The following is an 11,406-nucleotide window of genomic DNA, read 5'->3' on the forward strand; positions in this document are numbered from 1 at the left end:
TATATAAATATTACAGATTTGCCTGATGATCATTTTCATAAAATGATAAAATGACATAACATGATAAATGACCAAATTATAAAATCTATACATATTTTTTTGTAAAATAAAATAAATAGAATATTAATATTATTAATGTTATATAATATTTTGCCTAAATAAATTACAAAAGTAATGCTAATATAAATAATTTAAAATCCATTTAAAGTGAATTTAGGCATCATAACATTATAATGTACAATACAAAACATTCATTTTCACTGAGATTTGCAAAAGATTACATTAAAATGTTTTTAAATGATTAGTGTTTTTAAAACTTTAAGTGAGCATTAAATGACAAAGGTAATCTAATTATAATAAATTACACATTCAATATTGAGCATTACTGATTAAAGGGATAGTTCACCCAAAATGAAAATTGAACTGAACGTATTGAGCTCTGTTGTCATCTATTTTTTTTAAGAGGAAAGCATTTATATATATACAGTTTTTGCCCCCTTCCTGTTTTTTTAATTGTTTGCATATTTGTCACACTTAAAAGATTCAGATCATCAAACAAATTTTAATATTACACAAAGATAACCTGAGTAAATACAAACTGCAGTTTTGAAATTATGATTTCATTTATTAAGGGAAAAAAGCTGTCCAAACCTGCCTGGCACTACGTGAAAAAGTAATTGCCCCCTAAATCTAATAACTGGTTGTGCCACCCTTTGCAGCAACAACTGCAATCAAGCGTTTGCGATAAATGGCAATGAGTCTTTCACAGGAATTTTGGCCCACTCTTCTTTGCAGAATTGTTTTCATTCAGCCACATTGGAGGGTTTTTGAGCATGAATGGACTGTTTAAGGTCATGCCACAGCATCTCAATCGGATTTAAGTCTGGACTTTGACTTGGCCACTCCAAAACCTTAATTTTGTTTTTCTTGAGCCATTCAAAGGTGGACTTGCTGGTGTGTTTTGGATCATTGTCCTGCTGCATAAACCAAGTGCGCTTGAGCTTGAGGTCACAAACTGACGGCCGGACATTCTCCTTCAGGATTTTCTGATAGAGAGCAGAATTCATGGTTCCATCAATTATGGCAAGTCATCCAGGTCCTGAAGCTGCAAAGCAGCCCCAGACCATCACACTACCACCACCATGTTTGACTGTTGGTATGATGTTCTTTTTATGAAATGCTGTGTTGGTTTTACGCCAGATGTAACGGGACACACACCTTCCAAAAAGTTCAACTTTTGTCTCATCAGTCCACAGAATATTTGCCCAAAAGTCTTGGGGATAAACAAGATATTTTTTGGCAAATGTGAGACAAGTCTTTGTGTTCTTTTTGGTCAGCAATGGCTTTTGCCTTGGAACTCTCCCATGGATGCCGTTTTTGCCCAGTCTCTTTCTTATTGTTGAATCATGAACACTGACCTTAATTGAGGCAAGTTAGGCCTGCAGTTCTTTAGATGTTGTTCTGGGTTCTTTTATGACCTCCTGGATGAGTCGTCGTTGCGCTCTTGGAGTAATTTTGGTAGGCTGGCCACTCCTGGGAAGGTTCACCACTGTTCCAAGTTTTCTCCATTTGTGGATAATGGCTCTGACCGTGGTTCGCTGGAGTCCCAAAGCCTTAGAAATGGCTTTATAACCCTTTCCAGACTGATACATGTCAACTATTTTGTCTCTCATCTGTTCTTGAATGTCTTTAGATCACCGCATGACGTGTTGCTCTTTAAGCATGCTTCACTTTGTCAGACGGGTTCTATTTAAGTGATTTCTTGATTCAACAGGTCTGGCAGTAATCAGGCCTGGGTGTGGCTAGTGAAATTTAACTCGGCTTTCTAACATAATGTGGTTAATCCCAGTTCTTTCATGATTTAACAGGAGGGGGCAATTAATTTTTCACGTAGGGCCAGGTAGGTTTGGACAGCTTTTTTCCCTTAATAAAAGAAATCATCATTTAAAAACTGCATATTGTTTTTACTTGCATTATCTTTGTGTAATATTAAAATTTGTTTGATGATCTGAATCTTTTAAGTGTGACAAATATGCAAAAAAAAAACAGGAAGGGGGCAAAAACCTTTTCACGGCACTGTATTTTGAATAGGTAATTACTTCGCAACTGTTAAAAAAGTTCTATAGAGTATGAATGTAATCTGGACGTGCTACATTTGTCATGTTGTCATTATCATGTGACTTACCGGTGTCAGTTGCATCATTTTACTGCCATTCACAAATCCTCTACTGTGGCCTGATGGGATGGTAAATTGTCCATCATATGTTGGAAGTAGTAGGCCATCCAGGCACTTTTTGCCTACTCTTTTATAAGTACTTAAAATTTGGACATACTTCTTTTGTCACTGTTTTTTGACTACTATATAGTAGAAAAGTATGTGATTTTGGATGCAGCCTATGTCTCTTAAATACAGTCACTTGTTTTGCTCCTGAATATATCAGAGATTTTTTAATGAATTGGTTGAATTAATAAATTGTCTTACTCATTTTCAGAATGATCAATGTTTTGAACAAATCGACTGATAATTAGACTCTTTCATTAAGACAGTAACTTGTCGCCATCTACTGGTTTAATGATGTAGCTTGCAGAAATATTTAAAAAATTTACTAAATTGCACAGACTGATAGACTGGACTAAATATCCGCACACACTGTCAATGCAATTCAAGGACCAGAACTAACCATTGTATAATACAAACCATTTGTTTTTTTCGCAACGAGTATAAGACCCTTTTAAGCAAATAGCAGATCAGATTTCTCCTTCCTTGACATCCCCACTAATCTACTATTAATCTTTAAATCTAAAGTTACTTTAGAAGGCTCTTTGTCATGTTAACAATCTTGTCTAGAGTGTCAGGCCTCTGGAAAACAAGACTGCCATTAAGAGGAATATTAATGTTATGCTGAGCTGCAAATAGTGCTCAGATACGGGCAGCTGACTTATGCACACTTGATGAGTATAATCATATCTGGTGCAGTTACAAACATGATTTAGATGTCAAGATTACATTAAAATACTTCAATGTTTGTCCCATAGAATTTATTATTAGGTATCATTTAAAAAAATGAATCTTTTTGAGTTACTTTGAGTTGTATGGCCACTGCATCTCAGTATGGAAACAGTTTTAAAAACAAGCGTTAGACCATGGCATACAAGCTCCTTGCTTTGAAATGCTGCATATACAAGTTTCTTCTGGTGACAAAATCGATCAAACCCGCACCTTCTCGACAGGGGGTGTTTATTATCGCAGGGAATCGTACCCTGGCCAGAAGCAGTGGATGCAAATGGAGTGGCACTAGGTTTTAGCAGCCATTCCAGGCAGGCAGCAGAGCATTATGTGGACAGATTGGAGTTGATACGTGATTGTGTGAGGGCAGGGACCCAGAAAATGGGCAGTTATTGAGACTGGGCTCTGAGGGGAGGACAATGTCCCATTCAATTGGTGAATGTGACACAAGTGTTGATGATGAAATGTGAAAGGGAGAGACTCGAAACGATGGAATTTGCTTCATGGAGCCTCCCAAGTTTGGAATTTCATCACACTATAAACTTACTTAGGCTCAGGTTTTGTTCGCAGGCTTCATGTTAACTAACATTCCCATGGAGTCCTTTCCAGATAAATGATACATAATAGCAAACTCCTCGTTTTGTTAACATACCTCATTAAAGAAGTGCATTTGAAAGAGAGTCAGGCATAATTAAACCCAATGAGTGGTTATTTAAGTACAGCTAGAGGATAATCAATATTGATTTTTCAACTGTTTTAGAAGTGCATTGATTAAACATCACTTAGGAATAATTGATGTTTCTAGATGTACATTACATTAAAAATGTAAAATGAAGTTCAAACCCGAATGTCTAAATATATAGAGCTACAAAATGATGGGGTCTTGACAGGACCCTGCTAAAAGGGGGTCACTGTGAACCGTACTCTAACAGAGGCAATGACCCAGCAGAAGGAGATCATCAGAGCAAACTAGGTCTGTTGGCCCTCAAGTGGGCTGTGACAGGGGAATCAAAGGACTATTAGAGTGGTATAAGATTCTCCACTGTCCCTGAACTACATGTCCTTTCTCCTGAAGCTGAGCTTCCGGAACCAACCAAGCATCACTGAACCCACTGATTAGCTCATAACAACCTCTTGACAAGAGTCCACTGTCAGACCACCAAGACTCAAGACACAAAAAACAGAGTAGGCTACTAAACCCAAATGCTGCAGTGGAAGTCGTTGATGATTTGTGCCCAAAACCATCTATTCATCCACATAAACCACATTAGCTCAGTAGCTCTTAATAAATATCCCTATTTAATGATTCTGGTTCTGATTGCAGCTTTTCTTAATGATTCTGGTCTTAAAGCCGGGCTCACACTACAGGATTTTTAGCCCCGATTTAGCCCCGATTTTTCCCTCCCGAGAATCGGAGGAAAAATCTTGTCTAGAGCCTCGATTGGCTCCGATGTTCAGCGCAGATTATCTGGTAATGTGAGGCGTTCACAGATTGAATCTTGCACCTCCTGATCTGCTCACACACAAATCGGGTTTGATATTTAGGATTTTAAATCGGGATGATCACGGCTATGATTACATCATACTTTCACAATAGCCAATGCGCGACCACAAAACAAGCTGCTGCACAGGTCCGTTGGATAGTGGAGATGGAGAAACTGCTTGTGTAAGTTCTGCAATAACACGACTGTCTGAATAATGTGTCGAAAACGTTTCACAACCGTTAGGGGAAAGAAAAGATTCTCTTTATGTGTGTGCTGCAACCAGATTTCATAATCGGTTAGGATTTTAAAACTCCTGTAGTGTGAGCCCGGCTTTAGCTGTTCCATTAATGATTTTTTTCCAGTTTTATGGAGTATAACAAAAATCATCTCGGGTTACGCATGTAACCATGGTTCCTCGAGAGGTACCAAGACACTGCGTCCTCTAGTGTACACTATGGAGAATGCCTCTAGAGGATGCAGTGCGATTTCCCTTGAAGGGGAACGTCCCGGGTTACGCATGTGACCATGGTTCCCCGAGAGGGAACGAGACACTCATCCTCTAGTGGCATTCCCCATAGTGTCCACTAGAAGATGCAGTGCAAGTGCTCAGACCCAGATTATGCAATCACTTTACTAAAGCAACAACAAAACAAACTGAACGTGATAGCATATTTCATTCTTTCCTTTATACCACTGACAAACTCATCATTTGTATTTTTAAAGGGATAGTTCACCCAAAAATGACAATTCTGTCATTAATTACTCACCCTCATGTCGTTCCAAACCCATAAGACCTCCATTCATCTTCAGAACACAAATTAAGATATTTTTGATGAATTCTGAGAGCTCTCTGACCCTCTCATAGACAGCAACGCAACTGCAATGTTCCCAAGTCCAGAAACGTAGCAAAGAGATCGGTAAAATAATCCATGTGACATCAGTGGTTCAACCATAATTTTACAAAGCTATGAGAATACTTTTTCAACAATTTGTTTGTGACGCGGAGGAGAGGAATTGTTGAATAAAGTCATTATTTTTGTTTTCTTTGCACACAAAAAGTATTCTCGTAGCTTCGTAAAATTACGGTTGAACCACTGATGTCACATGGATTATTTTACCAATGTCCTTGCTACGTTTCTGGACCTTGATCGTGTAAGGATCCTTGCTGTCTAAGGGAGGGTCAGAGAGCTGTCAGAATTAATCAAAAATATCTTAATTAAAAGGTCTTACGGGTTTGGAACGACACGAGGGTGAGTAATTAATGACAGAATTTTCATTGTTGGGTGAACTATCCCTTTACACATTATAAACAACCAGTCACTAGCTACACTTATTTAGGTATCATTAGTCTTAAGTACAACATAACACGGTATCAGTTACTTCATGTAATTGGACATGAGAAAATTAATGACTTGGGATCTGTAATAAAAATTGATTCATGTGCTTGCGATTGATTAAAAAGAACCGGTTCATAAGAGTTTTTTGGTTGGGGATAGGACTTCACTGGTCATCCTCTATGTTTTTGATTCTCTAAAAGAGTAATTTGGTCAAGAATCAGATTTTAGTGTTTACGACGTATGTTTTATTTAACCAAAAAGAACCGGTTCATAGGAGGCATTTGTTCAAAAATCTAACTTCACTTGGTCGCACTGTAAATTTTGTGGATTTTTCATTAATGGAACTGAGCATCATCTAAATCATTTAATAAAATAACCCTGGACAGACATGCAGGCCTATTAAGAAAATGGAAAAGTAACTATTAATGATCAGTAGTAAGATTGTTCAGGACACATAGCTGAAAAATTTGTAATTGGTTGTATCAGGTGTTTTTATGATAATGATCTTGAGAAAGTAAGATATAAAAATATTTGACAATTTCTTTACTATAGAAGCTCATTTCCACAAGATTAGAAAATAACATGCTTTGGTAAATCATAATTACAACATAAAAATTGAAATTATGACATAAAAAGGCAAAATAGAATATAAAAATCATTGTTATGAGAAAAGTAATAGTATTATACCTATAAAGGTCACACTTTATTTTAAGGTCCAATTCTCACTATTAACAAATCATTAATTATGACTTTTGCCTCAATAAACTCCTAATTTGCTGCACTGTAAAACCGGATAAGTTAATATAACTCAAAAAAATTGTTGAAACTGATTACATCGAAATTTTTAAGTTATATTAACTAAATTTTATAAGTTAAAGAAACAATTTAAGTAAATGTTACTAAGTAATTTTAACTGATATTAACTTAATCTTACAAGTTACTACAACATTATTGATCAAGTTCATTTTACAAGGAGTTTTTGGGTTCACAGAACCAATTAAAATTAAATAAAGATGACTTAAACATTTTTGTTACATTACAATTAAGTTTACCTTCGTAAAAACATTAGTTTTAATAAATAACTATACACTAACTAAAATAAAAATAAAATAAGAAAAATGGGTTAGAAGACAATTTAAATGCAAATTACTATTTTATTAAGTAACCACAAATCATTAACAAAACATCAACATTAAATTGTTTGTCAAATGGAAATACATTCTCCAAAACAGTGCAAGGCCCTTGAGAAATGAGCTGAGATGATAACTGTCACTTTTAGAAGTGGACAATATGGATATCTGGATATCACCCAGCTGTAAACACTTCCCTAAAATAGGAACACTTCCAAAATTCACATCAAACAGTAACTTTAGAAATATAAAAGTAATACTAGAATAAAATATAAGAGCAATTTCAAAATAGAGCAGTTTTTTTTTAAAAACTACTATTATAATTATGAGAATTCCTTTCTGAGATTTTATGTCATTGTTTTTCTCATAATTTCTAACATAATTTTCCGTCATAGTTTTCAGCTTTTTATTTCATAATTCATTTATTTTCTTATGTGGTTGAAATGGGCTTCCATACAACAATGCCCTTTATAGTGTTGTATTATAGATGGGGGGCGCATGTAGACCTATCTAGTTTGTCATGTCCTTCACTGAGCTCTCTGCCTCTTAAAAAGTCAAAGTTGTGAAATGTTCATGTTTATTTACATGGCTTCACAGTAACAGACTCTCCTTTCATTTTGAGAAGCCAGCACAAGTCCTTTGGACACGGGAGAGCCAGACTATGAAACTCCACCAGCATTATGTATATTTTATTTGGTGTGGTTTGTACCTTAGTGGAGTTTCACACCTCCTGTAAGTGCTGTAAGTTATGCTTGGGCTGTATTCTGTTTCACATTCATAATGAGAAGGAATGGAAGAGAGGAATGTAATCACAGCTGCCCCTTATAAAACCCTCCTTGTGTTTTGCAAACCACATGCCACACTGGGCTCGCTGTGCCAAGTCAAATAACATGCATTGTATAGTAACATTTACTGCGAGACAACAGCTTGATTGAACATATTCAGTTCAGACACAATCTCCCATTACACTCCGTGGCTCTGGTGGCTTGTCATCCATGTATTGATTAGCAATTCATCATAGTTTGGATTTAGTCTTGGCTCTCTGTTCAGTAGTAAATAATGATCATTAAAAACGGTTACGTATGACGTTCCTCATTTATCAGAAATTATACCGTTTGCTTGTTCTCAACACTCTCTCTGTCTATAAATGTCAGTGCTATCTCAGTAACAATAACATAAAGCTTTTAAAAAAAAGCTTTCATAAAACTGAGTGATATGCAGGAATGTAGTTTTCAGTGAATACAACAAGCTGGTTTCACTGTGTGAAGATAAATATTTAAGATAGAAATAAGATTTGGCAGAATCTAGGTCATAAAGTTCATGAAAACAAATCCATTCAGGGAATGTTTATATTGTTTGGTCAAACTACTGTGTACTCAACAATGTCTGAAAATTTGAAAGAAGCTGAAAGACCACAACACATAATTAGATATCCATCCGTTGAAAGGATGTTTCAGATATAGGCACGTCTGGGTTTGGAAGCCTCAAGACCATGGCTAAATTTGTAATAGCATACTAGCATACTACCCTTACTATTTTTGCCATATGTCAGAAATAGTTGTATGCCAGTATGCTATTCTGAATTCAACCCATATTTTTCTCAGAAAGTGTGCTTAAATGGAAGCTCGATATTTTTTGTTGATTTTCCACTGTCCAATATGGCCAAATCAACTTATTCTGACACCTAGTGGTGTGTGTATATCATGACACCAAAGCAGAAGCAGTTAAGTTCTTCAGATATCGATGTCAATGTAGAACAGTTACACTATTCAGAGTAAGCTATGATCAATTTGTTGCAAAAGTGACTGATAATAGACAGAATTTGGCTGGTCATGCCCATCCTGAGGTGATTTCCCCAGCTACAGTCAAGATCCAGCCTTTGTGACGATTTGAGACGATGCCAACACTTGCGAAGACTCCAGATACAAAACTGTTAAATCCTTATACTGTAATAATTGACCCTCCGCAGGGAGTTTGATTGACAGGCGATCTGACCGATCATCTTAATAGATTAAGGTCAGTGGACTTAAACTTGAAAAACGGTGTATCAACATTTTTCCACGGTTGAAACAAGATACCTTCTGATGTTCATTCATGTTTATTTTGCGCTATAACTAGTAAAGAGGAAGAGATGAACGCTTGAACGGAGGTGCTACAGCGATCTGTCACAACACATTAAAGAGCCACAAAACAGAATTTATTGTTTGAATTTCTTACAAAATTACAAATTTAAAAGCTGACACTTTGTTTCCTAGCAAAAGTAACCTGCTCTGTCTTGTCTGTTGGCACGTTGTCAGTTCCCTCTTTGCTCCGCGATGTGTTTTTCACTACGTATGAAACTGATGTGTTGCGTGAGAGCGGCATGGCTTGTCGAACATAGCAACAGTAACTAAGGGGGCCGGGTCTTTGGAAGGGTCAATTACAAGGCAAGTACAAGTAGGGTGACCATATGTCCTCATTTTCCCTGACATGTCCTGGCCAGAATTTTTAAATTGCCTAAAATGACCAGGTTTTGGCTTTGTTTTCATACTTGAAGATAGTTTGACCAATAGTGAGTACAGTTTATTACATTTTAGCTGTATATTGCTGCCTTAAGGACATTACTTACACACATATCTGACTGATAACAGAATAATTACTATTTTTAACACTGAAATAAGCATTTCCTGTAAAAGTTGCTTTGAAACAGTATGTATTTTGAAAGGTACTATATAAACAAACTTGAATTCCAGTATGTCGCCCCCATGAGGCGACCTGCTTCATGTAGAATAAAACAGCCTTTCTGTTTGTTTTTTGAGAGAGAGAGACAGAGAGAGAGAGAGAGAGAGAGAGAGAGAGAGAGAGAGAAGTTACTTACTGCATTGTTTATCCTTTTTTTAGGCTGAGCTGCACCAACTCAACTTAAACTGACAAAAAATTTAAAATGTTTTATATAATAGACTCAAAGTTGAATAGACTCAAAAGTGAAATACGCTATTTCACGACACCTGGTCTAAACACAGCACAAAGCGCCCCAGCAAATCATTACTTCATCAAAATTTAGCCGGTCTGATCTTTACTAATTTTCTATTATACAATCGCCGCGCATAGCAACTCCACCCACCCCCTCTATCACACACACACACACACTGAAAAAAAAAAGATTTTTTTTTTTTTCAGAAAGAGAATTGAAATCCAAAAACTCATCTTACATTGTTTGCTCTATAACATTCTGAACAGAGGATATCAGATGCATGGGCAGAGTGAGCCCAGGTGGAGTGGGAGTGCAATCACTCAATAAAGAATTGAAGAGATTGAGGTCTACACTGATCAAATCACACAGTTTCTTCTCATCAAAACGAGCACACTAATATTGATCTCGAACATAAAAAGCACATGCACCTGAACTCTTTTTCTAAAGTCGTCACAGGCTATTACCACATTCATTTTTCCCCCTTCTCCATTTCCTTTTAATTAATATCAAATCGAATTTCTACTGCTGCCCTAACAACTTGACAAATCAAATAAAAGATTTTCTAGCCTGATAATAAAATACATTCACATCTCGGAGCCAGCAACATGCTTTGCCTCTGTTGTGTGGAAGTAATCATTACACCGCTACTGTCAACAGCATAATCAGATCAAATTATACACGGGACTGTGTTTTTCCAGTTGTAATTGATTTACATAGGTGTTTACAGATTCGCAGTGCCGTCAGCTCAGCACTCTCCCAACTTCATTTTTTAAAGCAGATTCCAGTACAGACCCAGCACCTCTAACAAGGTGAGACGCAATGGCTGCAGCTTTTATTCCCTGGAGCTTTAAGAGGACGGATGTGTGCTAAATGAATGTGGTACAAACTACAGCAGCAACACAATATAGGTCATTTGGCATGATCTCATCACTTCATAGCTGTCGAGTGGTGAGATATAACTCTATCGCCGTGGACATGGACTTACACAAATGATATACAGTGAGGCCCAAAAGTCTGAGGCTACATTATGGGATTTTTTCCCCCTCTTTAAATCTAGAAATAAACAGAAAGTTTAGGACAGTGAAAATGTGAAACAAAGAAAAGCTATGGCATGAAATGAAAAGATTCTCATTTCTAGGACACTAAGCAAATTTAAGCAAATTTGTGACCCTGACGTCAACTGATGTGAACTCAAAAGGTCAGATGTTCTTGAGTCTAGTGGAGCTCAAGATGCACAAACATAAAAGACATTTTCGATCAAAATGCTTTCTTCTCAGACTTTTGGACTCCACTATGTATAGCCAAACATTTATTGTTCTAGTAAAATACAAATAACTGCATCGTCCAATTGCTAGAATAATTTAATGGGACTATTCTGCTGCCCAGCAGCACCTGCACTTCACAATACAGCAAGAGCTGAGTACCTTACTGACAGACAGAAACCAGGCGTACTGACCTAACTACACTCTTTACTTTTGTACATATACTCAGGTTT

At 36.6% G+C, this 11,406-nt stretch overlaps 1 long non-coding RNA gene across 1 annotated transcript in view; it reads right to left on the reverse strand.

Annotated features, from left to right (window-relative positions):
• The window catches only part of LOC107722532 (uncharacterized), a 10,282-nt gene extending 3,202 nt beyond the window's left edge, over positions 1-7,080 (reverse strand). Inside the window, exons 1-2 of the long non-coding RNA XR_001637814.1 lie at positions 6,979-7,080; positions 5,584-5,585 (exon numbers count right to left, since the gene is read on the reverse strand). This is a non-coding gene — a long non-coding RNA (uncharacterized LOC107722532). The remainder of the gene's footprint in view (positions 1-5,583; positions 5,586-6,978) is intronic.
• Positions 7,081-11,406: the final 4,326 nt, after the last annotated feature.

Source organism: Sinocyclocheilus rhinocerous, unplaced genomic scaffold (genome assembly GCF_001515625.1).
Source record: "Sinocyclocheilus rhinocerous isolate Xijiao unplaced genomic scaffold, SAMN03320098_v1.1 scaffold541, whole genome shotgun sequence".
NCBI classification, from domain to species: domain Eukaryota; kingdom Metazoa; phylum Chordata; class Actinopteri; order Cypriniformes; family Cyprinidae; genus Sinocyclocheilus; species Sinocyclocheilus rhinocerous.